Source organism: Pituophis catenifer, unplaced genomic scaffold (genome assembly GCF_029215685.1).
Source record: "Pituophis catenifer annectens isolate HBS135680 unplaced genomic scaffold, rPitCat1.0.hap2 SCAF_1, whole genome shotgun sequence".
NCBI lineage: Eukaryota > Metazoa > Chordata > Lepidosauria > Squamata > Colubridae > Pituophis > Pituophis catenifer.
In genome coordinates this window covers 172,831,646-172,852,179 of record NW_027256881.1, presented here as the reverse complement: position 1 = coordinate 172,852,179, position 20,534 = coordinate 172,831,646, and the positions used below count along the sequence as shown (strand labels likewise).

The following is a 20,534-nucleotide window of genomic DNA, read 5'->3' as shown; positions in this document are numbered from 1 at the left end:
CATGACTTCTAGTCCTGCCTTAGGCATAAATTCAGCTGGCTGATTTTAGGCCAGTCATTCTTAAGCAGTGGCAAATCACTTCTGAAAAACCTTACTTACCAAGAAAATTGTAGGTACCAGTCCAGGCAGTTACCAGGAGTCGAAACCTGACTGAAAGGCACAAAAAGTAATAATTGAATGCAGCTACTCTATCCTTAAATGAAACAAGCACATTTAGGTCACCTTAAGAAATAATTGCTGGGTTCTTAAGTAAATGCAGAACAGAGCAAAAATGGATGAGAGTTCAGATTCTTTATCCGATACCCTGTCCTGCCTTGATTCCCCCATCACATAATAAGCACAGATCAGTTTGAGAGAAGTCAGAACTACTTGATTGCAAAAGGAATTAGAACTCAAGAGTGTAGGTTGCTATGCATCACCCATCAGCACAAGGAAAAAAACAATGTATTGTATCATATTGCTTTATAAAAACCATTACTTTGCAAAGGGTTGTCATGAAAGATTACTGCCCATTTAATGAACTCAATATTCTATGCAGAACAATACTGTGTAGGGCAGGGGTGTCAAATTTGCAGTGTCACGTTGTCATTACGTGATGTATTGCGACTTTTTCCCACTTCGCTAAACTGGAGGTGGGTGTGACTAGTTTATGACGCATTTGGCCTGCGGCCCACGAGTTTGACACCTGTGGTATAGGTTATCTTAATTCCTCCTGATTTTCTCTACTGTAAATTGCTTTTACTACCATGATATATTTGAGAAATAGAGCCTTTTGTAAGTACAGTATCTCATGTCCTTTTACATCTTGTGTTTCAGTTTAGTAATATATTTAAAAATACCATAATTTTCCATGTATTGTTGTTCTTGCTTGGACTACCAGTATGTAAATAATGGCACTCATTCAGTTGGGCAGATATGAAACTTTAGGTTGACTTATAATGATGGTTTACAGCCCTAGATTGTGAAGCTGAGAATAATTTATTTTTATTTTTATTTATTTATTTTTGTCAAGCATATATAAGATTACAGATAAAAGTATAAACAAGATTATGAATACATGAAATGGATATAAATAAAAAGGGACATTAGGACAGGGACGGTAGGCACATTGGTGCGCTTATGCACACCCCTTAGGTGCATAATTGTAGTGATTCTATTTGTATAATTGTACATAATTGTAGTGATCTATCCTTCTTTATTTGCCCCTGCAATAATTTATATGACTGGCTCCTAAAAACATGATTCACTTTTTTAAGTAGATTGATCCCTTATACACTTTTCCTATGATCAGAAGGAAGGCTTCTTAATTTTCATCAAATGTATTGGTTTGATCTCCGACTGTAAATTAATGAATAATAATAGTATTAATCTCATATGTTGTTATTAATAAGTAGTTAGGTAAGCAAGTTGTGTTCTTTTACCTGGAATACAAGACAAAGAATTTAAGATTGTTTTGTTTATTCATGCTTTTGATGAAATATTCCAAGACGTGATATGAGATGGAATTTTGTTTAATTAATTTTATTTAACTGAATGCATTTGTCTAAAAGAAAGAACATGGTTTTCCCCCTAAAATATTATTTTTTTAAAAAATCTGTTGAGAATATAGTAATAGAGGCAGATATTGTAATTTCAGCCTAATCTTTTTTTGAAAGACATTGTCTTCTATTTCAGGATATTTACTTTTTAAAAGCTTATTGCTTCAATAATGTTTCTGAACATTAGTGGAATTAGAAAAACATATCTGAATCCTACCCTCATAGGTACAGTGTGTTCAGGCATAATCTGATCCTGTTTTGCAATTAGAAGCTTGTGAGTCTACAGTATGTACCATGAATAAGGGCTCCTATCCTTGTCCTCCTCTGCAATGTTTCCTGGTTCCTAGTGCCTAGGACTAAATGGACCTGTCACTTTGCCCATATTTAGACAACTACCTGTTTATAGACACTCCTTTTTAATGCACACCTCCTGTACTTTATTGTAAAACTGTAATGCCCTCTACATGAGGCTCCCCTTGGGGTGCATTTGGAGACTGCAGCTGGTACAGAATGCAGCCATGCGGGTTGTTACGGGAGCTTCTTGTTACTCCCATGTAACACCTCTCCTGTGCGAGCTGCACTGGCTGCCGGTGGCCTTTCGGATCCGCTTCAAGGTGCTGGCTCTCGCCTATAAAGCCCTACATGGCACGGCCCCGGGGTACTTGCGGGACCACCTCCTACCGGCCTCCCACCGCCCAGTGCGATCACATAGGGCTGCCCTCCTCCAGGTGCCATCGGCCAGACAATGTTGGCTGGTGGCCCCCAGATTGAGGGCATTCTCGGTGGCTGCACCGACCCTCTGGAATGAATTACCCACCGAGCTCCAGACAGCCCCTGATCTCCGTTCCTTCCGCAAAGATCTTAAGACCTGGATTTTTACTCAAATCACCTGATCTGGTTGGGTTTTTTAGTTAACTGTGGGATTTTAAATTGGATTTTTAATGCTATTTAGTGATATTGTTTTTATTGTCATTTTATACTTGTGAGCTACCCCGAGTCCTTCGGGAGAAGGGTGGGATATAAATGTTAATAAAATAAAATAAATAAATAAATAAAACAACTTACCCTTCCCATATCAGGGTCCAAAAATGGGTGGTTGTTTTTTAAAAAAATGCTAAGGCTGTATCCATTTCCAAAGGGGCACTTTGCTTAGTTGGAATTTTCAAGCAAATTTCCTCTTCAGAACTTTGTCACAAAACATGACAATGTTCCATTTCAATAAGATGAATAGCTTGCCATTTGGTTTCACTCATTTATCAATGGCACGGTAGCCACAGTTAGCAAGATTGATTGGCCAGCTGAGACCAATTAGCTCTGTTTTCATGTTTTATCAAGGAGAAGCAATGTCCCCCACAAGGTATTTCCCTCTTGAAAATCTGCCACATTTAAGCAGATTGCCTATGAACTATAGTCAAACATAGCCTTGCACATAGCCCACTTGCCATACTGCATCAGCTAGGACTGGCAATTAAAACAGGTATTCCTGAATATATATTTTTTTTATCTCAGCAGATGTATGGATGTGACACACTTTTACATGGGGATGTATACATGCAGAGACATATATACATCCTGATCTCAGAAATGCTCATTCATATAGTCAGAACGTTTCAACCTCAAATAAATCAAATAAATAAATAAATCCTGCTGACAGTTGGGTCCTGAGCCCCTTGCACTGTTTCTTTTTAACATTCTATTGAGTTGGAAACAATATCGAGTTGTGAAAGATCTGCAGAGCCTGGCTTCTGGAATTCTTTCTAAGCCTTTTACCAATTATGGCCATAGAAAGCATCTGTTGTGTATGCACGTGCACTGTCAGCCTAGGAGGTGTTTCCTCTGTATGCATATATGTGTTTAAGCATATTTGTTGCTTCTGTTGGTAGTACATGTGTATGTATGTGTTTATATGAGAGAGAGAGAGGTTACTTTTTTCAAATAATTAAAAATTATAAACAAATAATAAAGTCAATACAAACTACAAAAAATATAAACAGAAACATAAAAGCAGGAGGGGTGTAAAAAAAAGAGAGAGAGAGAGAGAAAAGACATAACTTCCTCCTTCATCCAGCAAATAAAAACTATTTCAGTAGCTTATTACCTAAATAAAGCAATCTCTCTTGTCATCTCTTACATAAGGAAAACAAAGACAAATGCTACATCAATCAATCTTTGTCGGTAAGAGTCCAGTAATGGCAACCAGATGTAACTATTTACTTCTTATAACCCTTGTCAAACAAGCCAATCTTATAAACCTTTGCTGAATTATTAAAATTATTATTTAACCTCTTCAAAAAAATTCTCAGTGGTAATTTGCTGATTATCTGTAAACAAAGAGTTCAGAGAAAGGAGTCTGGAAGCTAAATTGTACAATGAATGGTTAAGGGAATAGGTAAGTCTAGTGTATTAAATAGAAGAATTAGGGATAACATGATAGCTGTCTTCCAGTATTTGACGGGGGCTGTTGCAAGGAGAGGAATTCAACTTATTTTCCAATAAGTTTTTTTCTGCACATAGAAGCAGAAAAAAAAAAAGATGGAATCTCATCAAAGGAAGATCCAAGCTGGAACTAAGGAGAAATTTCCTGAAAGTGTGAACAGTTAATCAGTGGAATAGCTTTGTCTCCCAGAGGTGTAAGTGCTGCACTGCTGGAGGTTTTTAAAAATAGACTGGACAACCATTTGTCCGGGATGGTATAAGGACCAGGTTTGACAGAGTTTGTCTTCCAATAAAAGTTATAGCAATTAAAATTTTGAATACTGCCACTGACTGTCTATGAAATGGAAACATAAAATTAATTTAGGGAGGATTTTAAACTAAAATAATGCTTGTAATTGCTTGAATGACTCACTGTGGTGAAACGTTTGCTTATGTTTGTTTTTATAGTGATGTCTCACTGCAAGATAGGCAATAAAATTAATCAGAAATAGCAATTAGAAGTCCAGATGGTTAAATATAGAACTGAAAGGGATATAGATAACAAAAATTCATAAAGAAAGATTTTAGATTTTGAACATATATTATCTATATATAGAGAATATGTTATCTATTTTTATTATTTTATTATTAAATTATTATTATTAATACATCAGCTATACATTGAACATATTAAATCTATCTGAAATGTACAATATAGATTGCTAAGATGAACAACAGAGAATGTTCTGTAATTTCTGCAATATCTTCACTATTAATTTCACAAGTCATTTCTACAGGCAATCCCCGGGTTATGAGTGTTCCCTTACCAAACGTTTGAAGTTATGCATTTACGAACAAGTCCCGAAACTATGAATCTTGCAGCACCACAGCAATTGTTCACCTTTACAAAGAACCGCAGAGGCTCTGCAACATTCGTCCTGCACATTGCAGTCCGAAATGGAGCTTCCGAGGGGCGGATTCGCTCCTTTTGGGCTTCCGCGGGCCTCCCCCAGCACGTTGCAGGTGAAATGGAACTTCTGATGGATCCACCCCTTGGAAGCTCAATTTCGGCCTGCAATGGGCAGTTGGAAGCCCGCGGAGGCCCAAATGGAGCATCAGAAGGGCAGATATGCCTCTTAGAAGCTCCATTTTGGCCTGCAATGGCCGGGGGAGGCCTGCAGAGGCCTGAACAGAGCTTCGGAGGGGCACACTTGGCTGAGAGGCTGGAGAGGAGGCTGCTTGCTAGATCTTCACAAGGTAGCTGACCCGGCGCAGCAGGTTGGGTGGAGGGGAAGCAATTGTGGAGAGCATGAGGTATTTCAGTGGGTTAGGGAGGCCTTGGGTGGTCTTAGGCAGGTGGCCTGTTCCATCACTAGGTCCCTCCCATGGCCTTCCCCACCCTGAAATACCTCATGTGCACTTAATGAGCTTCGCATTCGATTAGCGAATGCGTGGGCGAAAGGAGGGAGTGATCCCATTCAAGGTACAAGATTCCCTCCCATGAATCCTTGGGTTATGAATGGAATGGGCAGGCTCGGTTACATTCATAACTTGAGGATTACCTGTTATTCTACTTTCCAAATGAAGAAGGCATGTTACATTGCAGCTGAAGAGGAAATGCTTTTCCTTGAACCTGAACTATTAGACTGCCATTTTTCAGTTGCTCATCAACAGAAGGCTGATTTAAAAATTATGTTTTACTTCTGCACACTGTTTAAATCAGATAATCAGAAAATTCAATTTGCATCTATACTTGTATCCCTTATAAATAAATCCTAAAGAGGGATTCTAGAAAGATAAAGTGTAACTTGGAGTCAATCTAACAGCTGCATTGTCTCATGTAGTCTAAAACTCCTTCCCAGTTCTCGAATCCTCTATTATCACGTTCCCATTAGATGGTCATCCTGCCTCTGCTTATGTGTCTCCAGAGCAGAAGAGCTTACCATTTCCCAAGGCATCGTCAAACAGCAATCCTGATAGTCAGTAAAATCTCATTCCTTGTGGATAATACTATTTTTAATTGTCCTGTCTTCTGAACAACTCCAAGGTAACTTTCTACATGACAGCCACTCAGATATTGGAAGACAGCCATCAGGTATTTCTGCAGTATTTTCTTCTCCAATCTAAACATACCTCCAATTGTTTCTCATAACCTCTCTGGCATCTTATCTTCTTGATTGTTCTTCTCTGGATGTACTCCAGTCAGTGATCTTCCTAAAATGTTATGCCCACAATTGGATGCAATACTTTTAAGTTTAATTTGAGCAGTGCAGAAGATGGCTTCTCTCTGTGACAAGACACTTTTGTTGGTGCAACCCAGAGGTGGGTTTCAGCAGGTTCTGACCAGTTCTGGAGAACTGGTAGTGGAAATTTTGAGTAGTTTGGAGAACCGGTAATAAAAATGCTGACTGGCCCCATCCCCATCTATTCTCTGCCTCCCAAGTCCCAGCTGATCAGGAAGAAATTGGGATTTTGCAGTAACCTTCCTGCCATCCCTGGGCGGAGGGTCGGGGGTGGCTCGGGAGTTCATGGCTTCCATGGCAGCCATGGACCTGACTCAGATTATTCAGGGCCCTACTCATGAAGGAGGGCACGCACCCGATCTTGTTTTCATCTCTGAACAGTGGCATGGTGAGTTCGGGGGTGGGGGGGTTTACCTGCTGTTTGCCCCCTGTCATGGTCCGATCACTATCTCCTGCGGCTGGGCTTCCAGTATGCCACCTCTCCTCGCTGGGATGAGGAACCTACCACCTGGTTCTGCCCCAGGCGCCTGATGGACCCGGATAGGTTCCAGACAGAGCTTGGGACAATTCCTCTCTCTCTCTCCCACGCCTCGATTGAGACCCTGGTGGAAGCCTGGGATGAAGCAGCTGCCGGGGGTCTCGATCATGTCGTTCCTCTCACTCGACGCAGATCTCGGTTGGCCCCTTGGTTTACTGAGGAGCTCCGGGGGATGAAGCGTCGGAGGAGAGGCCTAGAGAGCTGTTGGAGGGCCAGTCGTTCCGAATCTGACCGTGCACAGCTAAGAATGTTTACGTGTTCTTACCTGGTGGAGATGTTACGCGAAGCGTCGTTACTTCTCTGCCCTCATCGTGTCCGCAGATAATCGCCCGGCTGCCCTGTTTAGGGTCTCCTGCTCCCTCCTGAACCAGAGGGCAGGGGAGGACCCTTTGCAAGGGCAGGCTGAGGAGTTTAGTCAACATCTGTCGGACAAGATCACTCAGATTCGGGACAGCTTGAACTCCGACTGGGCAGGGTCAGACGGTGGGGAGGCATCTGGTCTTGTGGTCTGGGAAGAGTTCGACCCTGTTACCCCTGAGGAAGTGGACAGGATCATGAGGAAACTGAGTGCAACCACTTGCTTGCTGGACCCGTGACCTTCCTGGCTGGTCTATTCAGCACGGGAGGTGACACGTGGCTGGATCCAGGCAGTGATAATTGCATCTTTGGATGAGGGGAGCTTTTCCTCCGCCTTGAAGGAGGTGGTGGTTAGGCCCCTCCTCAAGAAACCTGCCTTGGATCCGACCATTTTAGGCAACTTTCGTCCGGTCTCCAACCTCCGCTTTGTGGCGAAGGTTGTTGAGAGCGTGATGGCACATCAGTTCACAGTGGCCCTGGATGAAGTGGATTATCTAGATCTGTACCAATCAGGTTTCAGGCCTGGCTTGTAATGGGAGGATCCCATGTTACACCTCTCCTGCGCGACTTGCATTGGTTGCCGGTTGCCCTCCGGGTGAGATTCAAGGTGCTGGTGTTAACCTATAAAGCCCTTCATGGCTTAGGCCCAGGATATCTGTCGAACCACCTGCAACCAGCATCAACTTCCCATCGCCCGATGCGTTCCCCCAGAGAGGGCCTACTCAGGGTGCCGTCAGCTAGACAATGTCAGCTGATGACCCCCAGGGGTAGAGCCTTCTCTGTGGCTGCACCCACCCTTTGGAATCAACTTTCCATGGGTCTTCGGCTGGCCCCCGACCTTCGTACCTTCTGCCGTGAGCTTAAGACCTGGCTGTTTAAACACCCTAGCCAGGACTGATGGGATCTACTGTTTTAAATTGGTTTTAGTCTGTTTTAGTCTGTTTTAATTTGTATTTATTGGGATTGTTTCGTTTGATGTAAGCCGCCCTGAGTCCTTCGGAGAGAGGGCGGCATATAAATCCAATAAATAATAATAATAATAACCTTCCCCTGGATTGGGGAGGGAGTGGAGATTTTACAGTGTCCTTCCCCTGCTGTGCCTTCAAGCCACGCCCATCAAGCAATGCCACACCCATCAAGCCACGCCCACAGAACCGGTAGTAAAAAATTTTGAAACCCACCACTGGTGCAACCTAAAGTTGTGTTCATGTAGAATTCTAAAAAAATGGGATTTTCCCCCCACTCACTCTTTATAACGTCTCCAGTTTTTCAATTTCAATTTATAAAAGTTTGTTCAGTATTGTATGAATATTTTCTAAGCCCACTGGATCCTTTCCATCTATTTATTAAAAAATGTAGAAGGTATGAAAAAATCTAATAAATGTTAATTATATTGGGCTTTCTTTAAAAAAGAAAAGCCATTGTTTGGTAAAAATAACTGGTCACCAATGATTTATACAATGGTTCTTTATTTCTCTTCATTCCAAAAAGTAAGGATAATGCTATAATTTAAATGATAATGCATTTAATTATGGATAGGTAGTTCTAGGTATGTATGTTTCATTTTTTTATTTTCCAATATTCATCTTGGCTTCTGATATCTTCCATTTTTTCTCTTAATCATATTTGCTATTATGCTTTTAATATTTTCTTCTTTGGAAATTTGCTTGAGCTCCTTTTTCAATAGCATTTATGCTATGAACATTTCATGTCTATGGCCTATTTTAGTTTTTGTTAAAACCAAGAGTATTCAGGAGAACAAGACATCTGCCACCATTCACTTAACATCAATAATTCCAGTATTATATGAGCACTTTCCTCCAGTGTTCTTGCTATTTCCACTTCTACTGTCTTTCCTTTTTGTTATTTTCAAGGCAAAAAAGCATTCACTCTGTGCACAAGAAAAGTAACTATTTTGTTCTGTGCTCCAGATCAGTTTATTACATTATTAAACATAACAGATACAGAATTATATTGAACATATTGTAATCTAAAACTTTTAGATATAAATTGTGGTATAATGTTATTATTTTATTGTTTTCATTTGAAATAACATCATTGCCCAATTTATATTTCTATCTGCTTTTTCCTTTTGGTTATGGTATTTACCTATAAGGAAGAATTAGGGTATTATTCTCCTCTCCACCGCCCAAAATTTTACATTTAACTTTGCAGTGTTATCATAGATTCACTGAAAAAACAGTAATCTGTTAATTCATAAACTCTAAATGACATAACTTAGATACAAAACAAGTTTACACTGAGACTATTAAAATGTCATTTTGGTTTATCTGAATTATATACTGTCTGCACTTGGAAATAAATGAATAACAATCTTTTTCAGTACAGGATAGACTAATTTGCATTTCATGGATAAATTTCTCTGTCTCTTAAGATATTTACAATGGCAATTAATCTTGCTATAATGACTGACAACCATGTTTTATGGTAAAGGAGACCACTCCTCCAGTTGTTTGTAGAGTTATGAATATAAGAAGTTGGTGAGATGTCAGCATATAAATTTAATCTATATATATAAAAGCCAAATACACTCACTCATCACAAAACCTCCAGAACTGTAAAGCCTACAAACTTGAAATTTGGCACATATGTTCCTCTTGGCATCTAGGTGCTCGCTAAGAAAGGATTTTTCGAAATGACCATCAGATCATTAGTATTTCATATACAGTATTATATTCACACGCTCTGATGCTAAGGAGTTAGACGTTCTACTCCCACTCCTCACCTGAAAGGAACTCTATTCCAACGGCCAGTTGCCTTATATTAACACGCTCTGATACTAAGGAGTTAGACATTCTACTCCCTCTCCCCACCTGAAAAGAACTCTGTTCCAACTGCCAGTTGCCTTATATTAACCGCTCCCCACCTGAAAGGAACTCTGTTCCAACTGCCAGTTGCCTCACATTCTGTTACCTCAGTTCAAACTGGCAGACATTCCACTCCTTCACTCAGGAGTGGTCTGGGGCTCCTTACAGTATTAAACATTGCTACCTCACCAAAATGTCTACACCTTCCACCTATGGAACTGCTTCCGAACTCAAGGCGAAGGGAGAGATATTCCCTTATGAGTTTCAATCACTGACCACCACTGAGCCAACAGATTGTGAACTGAATTTCTCCTGTATAGTGTCCCAGCCCCAAATCACTTCTTACACTGACCTCCTCAGATGAATCTGTTCCTTCTATTGTAACACCAGTTAAAGGGAAAAGGGGGAAAAAACACAGGAAAAGTTTTACAGATGCAATTAGGAAAACACAAGTAAGGGAAGCTGCACAAAAGTATCATCAAAGTCATCCTGAAGTCAATACAGAGACTGCAAAAAAGTATGCTTCTCCGTACTGAGGGAAACGTCTGTCACTCTGGGGGTTCGACGTTCCATGCAGCATGTGACCGGGTCCTATACATTAACATAGCTCCGCCCTCTTGGCCCAGTGTTTCGACTCGGTCTATGCTGACCGGTCGTGTCTCCCTCGTAGACCTTTCATTCGTCTCCTGCTACAACTCGGGGTTGTTTTTTTGGATTCTTCCTTTCTTTTTTCTTTGTTTTACTTTTCTGCCTAGCTTTCTTGTTGGCGCTGCGTTTCGCTGCCTCGCGCTCCCCTCAGCCATCGGGTTGAGCGCGGCAGCGCTTCAGCGCGCGCTTTTGCCTGAACTCCCCACCATCGGGTAAGACTTTTAAGACTCTTTAAAATTGGCGGCATTTTTAAAGTGAGGAAGGCTTCTCTCATTGCTACTCGGCCTGCGGGTCTGCGATCGAGCCTCATCCACAGCTCCGGCACTTTCGCGCTCTCCCGCTTGCCGCTTTAACAGTCCTTTGGCTGGCGGCGCTGTTTAAAGTGATTGACAGCCGGGATTGCAGTGATCGCAATAATAGCCTTGAGCTAGCGATCTCATTATTGCCTTTTGGAGCGCTGAACCACCGATCCTCCCTACAAGCTTCGGAGCTGGTTTTGGCCCCGTTCCTGATCTATCACAGCGGCGGCAAATAGCTGTTTGTGCGGGCGGCCATTTTAACCTGCTGGACTGCTGCTATTCTTAAAATGGCGGCTAGACATCAATCGGCCTTGCAACATTCAGGCGGAGCTTCAAAGAGACCGGCACAGGATGATCCGCTGGAGGGTCCCTCCCCTAAGCAGCCCAAGTCCCATCATCGAGGCAAATCCTCCAAATCTGCAGTTTCTAAAGATGAGCAGCGGCGCCACAAGGCCATTGAGAAGGCCTTTACTAGAGCCCAGTCGCTCGCTGAACAGGCCAATCCTAAGGCCCCAGTTGCTCCCTCGAGAGCTCGGTCTCCAGCCCCATCATTAACATCTAGTGCCGCCCGGGAGCTCTCACCAGATGGTTCTATTGCGGCAGCACTGCCTCATTTACCGGGCTCTGAGCCTATGTTTCAAACAATTTCTAATCCGGAGGCTCCCGTGGGGATAGTCACAGTCAATCCACTCCCTTCGGCTCCTCCAGTGGTACCTGCTCCGCCCATTCCAGAGGGATTTGAGCTTATGCTGGCTAGGGTCATTAAACAAGGACTTGCCCAATGTTTACAGCAGGGCGATTCCGGTTCTGAACCTCGTCTCTTGCAACCTCACCAACCGGATCCAACCGGAGATTCAGTGTCTGAGCTAGATCCGGTGGAATCCGTTGCTTCCCCGGACCACGCTTCTCTGTTCGAGTTGGATGAGATTCCTGATTCTGCCCTATCTGACGACGAGGGGCCTGTTCCTGATCAAACTCCCTTCATTGGGCTTTTCAAGCCGCAGCTTTTTCGATCTCTGCTACGCAAGGCAATAGTGACAACTCGTCTGGGCAATGTTTCCTCTGCTCCTCCGGATCCCGTTGTCCCTGATCCTGCTTCGGCGGTTTTTGCGGAGCCTGCGGTTGACCCCGAGACTATCCCGGCTCCCAAGCTCTTCTTGGATGTACTTCATCGCCAGTGGAATTTGCCAGGGGCTGGTCCTAGTCCAAATAGCCTGGACAAAAGGCTGTACAATTCTGCTCCCGCCCTGGCGGATTTGTTGCATCCTCCTCCGGTGGACGCCCCGATAGTGGCTCTGTGCAACTCCTCTCATCCCGCTGGTCCTCCTGAGGACTCCTTGCGTCCAGAAGATCGCAGGGCTGAAAAAACCTTGGTCAAGGGGCACCAGGCGGCTGCCTGGGCCATCAAGGCCTCTACATCGGCCTCGTTTTTCAACAGAGCCGCTCTGTTATGGATTAAGCAGCTTCAGGACCGCATCCAGCCTTCCGACTCGCGGTCTCATCAGGATTTGAGTAAAATCGCAGCGGCCCTTGAATATTCAGCGGATGCCACTCTTAACGCGACTAGGTTTGCGGCAAAAGCCCTAAGTTCCAATGTGACTTCGCGACGCCTCCTTTGGCTACGCAACTGGAATGCCGACATGCGAAGCAAGTGGCAACTAGCTTCTGCTTCCTATTCTGCAGGTTCTTTGTTCGGACCTCCATTAGAACCTCTTCTAGTGGAGACGAGGGACCGACGTAAGATTCTTCCTTCGGTTTCTAGACGCTCTGATTCTCGTTTTTCAACTATCCCACGGAACCAGTCCTTTCGTGCTCCCTACTCGGGTACTTACCAACACCGTTTCCAACGTCCCCTTCCGGCGAGAGGCTTCTCCCAGGACAATCAGGTTAGACAGGGAAACCGGTTCTTCCCTAGACGTTCCTTCCGGGGGGGCAGGGGTCGTTTCCAACATAGATCCCGCTAATTCTCCCATTGGGGGGCGCTTGTCCCTTTTTTTCCATCAGTGGGAGGTTTCTACCTCTGATGCCTGGGTCCTGTCTACCATTAAGTCCGGACTTTATCTAGAATTCCTTTCCCCTCCTCCTTCTGTTTTTCTTCCCTGTCCCGTTTCCCGAGATGTCGCTAAGAGGGCCTTGGTGTCTTCAGCTATTTCCCATCTTTTAGACATTAGGGCCATCCAGGAGGTCCCTCTGGAGCAGTGGGGCCAGGGTTTTTATTCCCGTTTGTTTCTTGTTAAGAAGTCCTCGGGGGGGTGGCGTCCCATCTTAGATTTGAAGGCCTTGAACCGGTATGTTACTTACCGTCGGTTCAAGATGCATTCTTTGTCCACCATTTTGGAATGTATCCGCCCGGGGGATTGGCTCTCCTCTATAGATTTAACCGAGGCTTACCTTCACATTCGTATTGCTCCTTCTCACCGTCAGTATCTCCGTTTTAGTTTTTTAGGACGCCATTACCAGTATAGGGCTCTCCCTTTCGGTCTCTCCTCTGCTCCGAGGGTCTTTACTAAGATTATGGCCGCTCTTATTGGGCATATTCGGACTCTCTCTATACGTTTGCAATTTTATTTAGACGACATTTTGGTACTATCCTCTTCGGCCTCTTCGGCCGAGCAGGATTTGTCTTCTGTCCTGGCCATTTTGCGGGCTCATGGCTTCTCGATTAACTGGGGCAAGAGCCAGCTTATCCCTGGTCCCCGTATTATCCACTTGGGGGCTTCTATTGACACCTTTTCTTCTATGGTTTCCCTCTCCCCAGAGCGCCAGGTCAGTCTTTCTTCCTTAGCGTCTCAGTGTTTGGAGGAGGGTTCTTGTTCAGCGTTAAAGCTTTCTCGTTTATTGGGCAAAATGGTCTCCACTTTTGGAATAGTTCCCTGGTCTCAATTACACAGCAGACAGCTCCAGTGGTTTCTGCTCCCTCTCCAACGGGCCGGCCGCAGTTCTTCTCTCGTCCTCCTTCGGTTGTCCCCTCAAGTGTCCGCGTCCCTTCGCTGGTGGACTTCGGACGCCATCAAACGAGGCAGTTTCTTTCGGGAACCTCACCGCTTGTCGCTAGTGACAGATGCCAGTCTTCTGGGCTGGGGGGCCCATATTCTTCATCATCAGGCCCAGGGCCTTTGGACGGTGCGGGAACGTCAGAACAACATAAATTTCTTGGAACTGCGAGCTGTCCGTTTAGCTCTCCTTCATTTTCAGCATCTTGTGGAGGGCCAGGATCTTCTTGTCCTTACGGACAATATTTCTACAAAGTCCCACGTCAACCGTCAGGGGGGCACTCATTCCCGATTGCTTCTAACGGAGTCTCTGCGTCTGGGCTTCTGGGCCGAACGTCACCTCCGATCGCTCAAAGCAGACTACATTTCGGGGGCCTTAAACACTCAAGCAGATGCCCTCAGTCGCCACGTGCTGGATCCGGGGGAATGGAGCATCCCGCAGGTCTTGTTTCGGAAGATCATCGTCAGGTTTGGGACGCCTGTTGTCGATTTATTCGCTTCCTCATCGAACCACCGGGTCCCTCGGTTCTTCTCCCGCTATCCGGACCCTCAGGCGGAGGCCACAAACGCCCTCCGCAGTCCTTGGCCTTCCGGCCTCCTCTACGCGTTCCCCCCTCTGCCTCTTCTGGCAAAGGTGATTCGAAAGCTCCTGGAAGAGAGGGCAGAACTGATTCTCCTTGCCCCGCATTGGCCTCGTCAACCGTGGTATGCGGATCTCCTTTCCCTGTCGGTGACAGCTCCTTGGCGCATCCCTCCAGCCTCTCTCTCTCTCTCCCAGGGGGCTCTTCAACATCCGGATCCGTCGAGCCTCCAATTGACCGTTTGGAGGCTGAGCGGCGCTTGCTGACCTCCGCCTGCGTTCCTGCACGAGTCATCTCCATTATGCAGGCTGCCCGCCGCGGTTCTACTACGCACATTTATGAGGCGACATGGTCCGTTTTTTCTTCCTGGTGTCGGAGGAACGCAATAGACCCACTGACGGCTCCTGTTACCGCAGTTCTTTCCTTCTGCTCGAGGGTTTTGATGCGGGTTTGGCCCCCTCTACCCTTCGCAGGCAGGTGGCTGCTCTGTCTACGGTCCTAACGTGTGGCTCTAAAGACACTCTTGCCCGTGATCCGCTCATCAGGACTTTCATGCGTGGAGCGACTAATTTGCGGCCTCCCGTGGTCCACCGGTTTCCTACCTGGAATTTGAATTCCGTCCTTCGAGCTCTTATGGATTCTCCGTTTGAGCCTCTCCGAGAGGTTTCCTTACGTTTTTTGTCGTTCAAAGTGTTATTCCTGGTGGCGATCACCTCGGCGCGTCGTATTTCTGAGTTGGGAGCGCTCTCCATTCGCCAGGACCTTTGTATATTCCACAAGGACAGAGTGGTTCTCCGCCTTGACCCGGCCTTTATCCCCAAAGTGAACTCCCTTTTTCATCGGTCTCAAGAACTGGTCCTCCCTAACTTCTGTCCCCGTCCGTCTCACCATCTCGAACGTTCCTGGCACACTCTGGACGTACGACGAGCCCTCTGGATTTATATTTCATGGACATGCTCCTTCCGTAAGACGGAAGCCCTGTTTGTATCATTCCAGATGGACTCCATTGGTACTAGGGTTTCTGGACCTACTCTGGGCCGCTGGCTGCGTGCCACCATCGCGACGGCTTACCAACTCCTCCGTCTGCCGGTTCCTCCTCGTATCACGGCACATTCCACCCGGAGTGCCGCAACATCTGCAGCCTGGGCTACCCGCGCTCCATTGGAAGAAGTCTGTCGTGCGGCCACTTGGACATCTCTCACGCCGTTCATCAGGCATTACCATGTGGATTCCTTTGCCTCATCGGACGCTGCTTTCGGCCGACGGGTCCTACAGGCGGTTCATCGTCCGTGATTCCAGCTGTTCAGATTTTTCTTACTCCCGCCCTGGAGGACATTCAGCTCTGGTATGTCCCCAGAGTGACAGACGTTTCCCTCAGTACGGAGAATGGACGTTGGTCCTACCTGATACGTCCATTCTCGTTGTAGGGAAACGTCTGTCACGCCCTCCCTCAGGGGTCTACGGGGTGGGAGGTGTACTAATTCTTTCTCGTTCTAGGGAGACACGTCAGTCTACGCAACGCCCTCGCCGAAACACTGGGCCAAGAGGGCGGAGCTATGTTAATTTATAGGACCCGGTCACATGCTGCATGGAACGTCGAACCCCCAGAGTGACAGACGTTTCCCTACAACGAGAACGGATGTATCAGGTAGGACCAACGTCCAATCTAACAACCCCTATGTTAATCAGGCAGCTACAGCTAAATACAATGAAAAGATATCATAAATCAGATCAATGCCTTGGACTAATAAGTGTTTGTCTGGTTTTAAATATGAACCACAGATTGATTACTCCAGGGAAGTTTGTTGATCTCAGACTTCGGTTACCCTGTACCTGGTGCCGTGCCCTGAAATGGCAGGATGAGACTCTGGGATGTGCTGCAGTGGTGGTAAAGTCCAGCTCCCTCCCCTTGAGCCCTCCCCTGAACCCTTACACAGCCTTCTCACCCACCAGCATCCAATGGCAGAGCACTTTCTTTCCGCTGGCGGAAAGAAGGATGCTTCCAAATGACGTCTTTCGAAGCCAGAGAAGTGAAGGAGGGAAATTTTATGCCAACATTCAAAGTGCAGGGGCAGGTCTACCACAGGATAGGGAGTATCATGGCGGGGCCTCAGCAGCAGCCTTCATTTCTCCAGATATGTGTCAATTTATCAACCCCGATCACATAGTTTCGTAGCAAAGCACAGGTATCCAGCTAATAAAAAAAACCCACATATTTCTAGCTATTGTTTCCCAAAAGTCTTTCCTATTATGTTAGTAGAAATTGTCAATTTCATAAGCCTATGTTTTATTGATAGATTAGCCCACACTTTCAACATAAAAAAGTGTGCCTTCTTACGAATAAAATAGAATGGAACAGAATAGGAAATAGGAGTAGAGTGTAGAGTGTAGTGTAGTGTAGTGTAGTGTAGTGTAGTGTAGTGTAGTGTAGTGTAGTGTAGTGTAGTGTAGTGGAATGGAATGGAATGGAATGGAATGGAATGGAATGGAATGGAATGGAATGGAATGGAATGGAATGGAATCGGAATCAGAATCAGAATCAGAATCAGAATCGAAACATAGGGCTGGAAATGATCTTGGAGGTTTTCTAGTCCAGCCCTCTTCCCATGGAAGAAGACCTTGTATCATCCTGGACAAATGGTTGTCCAATTTTTTGTTAAAAATCTCCATTCCAGGAGGGAATGATTGGTCCACTAATGGGAGAAAATGGCAAGAAAGTGACAGATAGGAGAAAGAAAATGGAACTGCTTAATGCATTATTTGCATCTATCTTTATGCAAAAGGGAAAAAAATAGTCCAATCTACCAAAAGCAGCACCTGGGAGACAAAACAGGAATGGATAGGCAAGAAACAGGTAAGAGAACACTTTTCCACTCTAGATGAGTTCCAAAACTGAGGACTAGAAGGTTTGAGGACTAGTTGCTGGCAGATGTAGTATCAGAACCACTGAACAGAAACTTTCACAGCTCCTGGAGCATGGGGGAGCATGGGGGAACTGCCATAGGACTGAAAAAGAACTGATATCTTTCCGATCTACAAAAAAGGGGGAAAAGCGGATCTAGGAAACCAATCAGTTTGACATCAATGCCCAGGAAAATCCTAAAAAAGATAATAAAGCAGTAGGTCTGGGAGCATCTAGAAATTCACAAAGCAAAGTGATTACTAGAAGCCAGCATGGGTGGCAGTTAAGCTAAAAAGAAAATTGTCTTCCAAAACTGACAATGGGTTTGTCAAAAACAGATCATGCCAGACAAACTGTCAGCTGCCACCTCATGCTTGCACTTCACAATCCAGTATTAGCTGCCATAAACTCAAGTGGATCTGGATAGGAGGGGGGATGCTTTGAGGGAAATTAAACTTTACTGTATCTCTCCAAGACGAACTTCAAGGACAACCATCTGGGAATGGAATGCAGTTGCATACCAAACTTATGCCTGAAGTGACCATTTTGAAAACAACTTGTTTGAATTTAATTGGACATGGGGGCCCAGTAATAGGAGGAGACTAAGGGAGGGAAAAGTTAGACTTGGGGATTTTGGTGTGCAGTTCTCAGTTCTGGCTATGCATTACGGTAATTCACTTGATTTCTAGTAAATTATACCTTTCTCAATAAATGGAGTTAAAGATTCTTCTTACTTAGAGGTTCAAGCTGAGGTAGCTCTGACACAAACCTTATTGCCTTCTTTGATAAAGTGTTTAATTTAATAGAACAAGAAAACACTGTGGCTATATAGACTTCAATGAGGCATTGGGCCTCAATGAGGCATTGGTGATTACAAAAAATGAGGTGCAAGGTCTATTTCACAAACAAAAGCCAGGAAAAGCACCAGGCCCAGACAAGATAACTCCTTCTTGCTTAAAAGCCTGTGCTGACTAACTGGCCCCCATCTTCATCCACATCTTTAATAAATCACTAGAGATGTGCTATGTTCCTTCTTGCTTCAAACACTCTACTATCATCCCAGTGCTGAAGAAACCCTCCATCAAGGAACTGAACAACTTCAGACCGGTTGCTCTAACATCTGTAGTTATGAAAACTTTTGAAGGGCTAGTGCTAGCCCACCTGAAAACCATCACGGATCTGCTGTTAGACCTCTTGCAATTTGCCTACCAAGCAAATAGATCGACAGATGATGCTGTGTATATGACTCTGCACTACATCCTACAACATATTGAATCTCCAAACACTATGCAAAGGTTAGGGCTATAGACTTCAGCTCATCATTCAATGCCATCATTCCAGTCCAGTCCTTCGCCACCAGCAGCACTTCCCTCCAGCCTTTGCCCAAAGCCCCACACCAAGAGGCTGAAGCAGACCCAAGTCAGAATTTCTGCCCCCCTCCAACCCACACAAAAAGACCCTGAAGGGGGAGACTTTCTGCAGCAACACAAACGTTCATTGCACGTATCTGGCCCAGGGGGGCATAGTTTGAAGACCCCTGATTTAGTGCAATATAAAAAATGCCACCAACATTTTCTCACGGATCACCAGTGGTCCATGGACCACCAGTTGGTGACCGCTGTCTCTGTTAGAGGGTGGGAATGACGCCACAGTGACATGATGCATCTCCACGGGGCTCTGTGGGATCGCACCAAAATTCGAACTGCAAGGAGATTCTGATGGACCAAAATTACCTTGGAGGGGTGATGAAGTAAGAGAGCATGCTCCATTGATCTCAGGGAGTTCGCAAGCTCCCTGATCAATCTGGAGAAGGCTCTCAATCTGACAGGAAGAAAGGATGGCAATTGCATGCCTGACTGAAGCTGTGGCAGCCACTGATGAAGAAAGCGCGAAAGACTGAGGAACAGTGTGAACGATCTGGGTGAGAGATTTCTAACTTCTGACTTCTATTGAGAAACAAGCCCCCTGGAAATTAGCCTGGCTGAAAGTGGGACCCTAAAAGGAGGAGATGGAATTGTTCTTCTCCCACCTCCCAAGAAAAGCAGCGAGCAAGCCTTTTTTAAAACTGGAAGAAAGATAAGAGAACTTTTTAAAAGAGTGAAAGAACTTGGAAACTAGGAAGCTGGACTGGGAATCTCAAATATAATATTGACTAATTTGGAAGCTTTTGGGGATTATAAAATTTGGATCTAGAGAACCTTTTTTGAAAAACTTTGACAAGATAATATAATATAAAATAAAACGAAGAAAAGGGACAGAAACAGAGCAACAATGACACCTACAGACACAAGGAAATGTTGAGAGGTGCAAGTAAGAAAGGAAAGAAAACAACCTTGAGAGGCTGAAGAAGATAAAGACTGGCTGTTAAAACAAAGAACACCTGCATTAATAAGATGTTTTTGTTAGATAGCTGAGACGGAGAGTAAGTGAAACACTTAGACTTTTTAAAATAGTGTAGCTCTTGGAACTCAAGCGGAAGCTAAATAGATAAAGCAAACAGAAGCTGAGAACAGGAAAATATTTTCCTTCTCTTTTATTTTCTGCTCTGTGAACTTTCCCTCAGAAGATATAAGATAGTTGGTGGTTGAATTTTGGGGCTTGGCTATGTGGATTATAAATTTAACAAGAGAAGAAGAGAATACTTTTTGAAGAATAAAGGGGTCAACAGTTTAACAACTCTTGGATTACAATTTATATCTTCACTCTCCTCTTGGATTACAATTAACAGTTTCACTTCCTCTTTTTTGTGGATTATAATTACACTCCTCTGGGATTACAATAAAAAAAACCAGTGACATTATTTGGAGATTGAAAATAAGAAAGACGAAGGAAAAAGGGATACAACAATATTGAATATTTTGACTCCTGAATAGCTTTGTAAAAAGAGAAATTGGAAGGAGATAGTGAAGTGGGCGGTCAACACTGGGGCTGTTGGGGTATTGTAGCTATTATCCTTAATAATTGGTTTAAATTTATTAAAACATCTCAAAATGAAGAAAACTACATCTGCACCATCCTCAGTGTCATCTGTCAGGTTTCGATGCGTCCCAGCACTGACATCAGCAGCAGCAGCATCTAGCCCAGTAGGCCAAAGGTCATTCGATGCTATGTTGCAGCAAGAAAAAATGAATACAATGCAATTAGAGATGAAAACTATGATTCAGGCCATGCATGAAGACATTTAATAAAACT

General features: G+C 44.5%; 1 protein-coding gene across 6 annotated transcripts in view; it reads left to right on the top strand.

Annotated features, from left to right (window-relative positions):
- The window catches only part of SPAG16 (sperm associated antigen 16), a 581,714-nt gene that overhangs the window by 264,855 nt on the left and 296,325 nt on the right, over window positions 1-20,534 (top strand). The window lies entirely within an intron of this gene.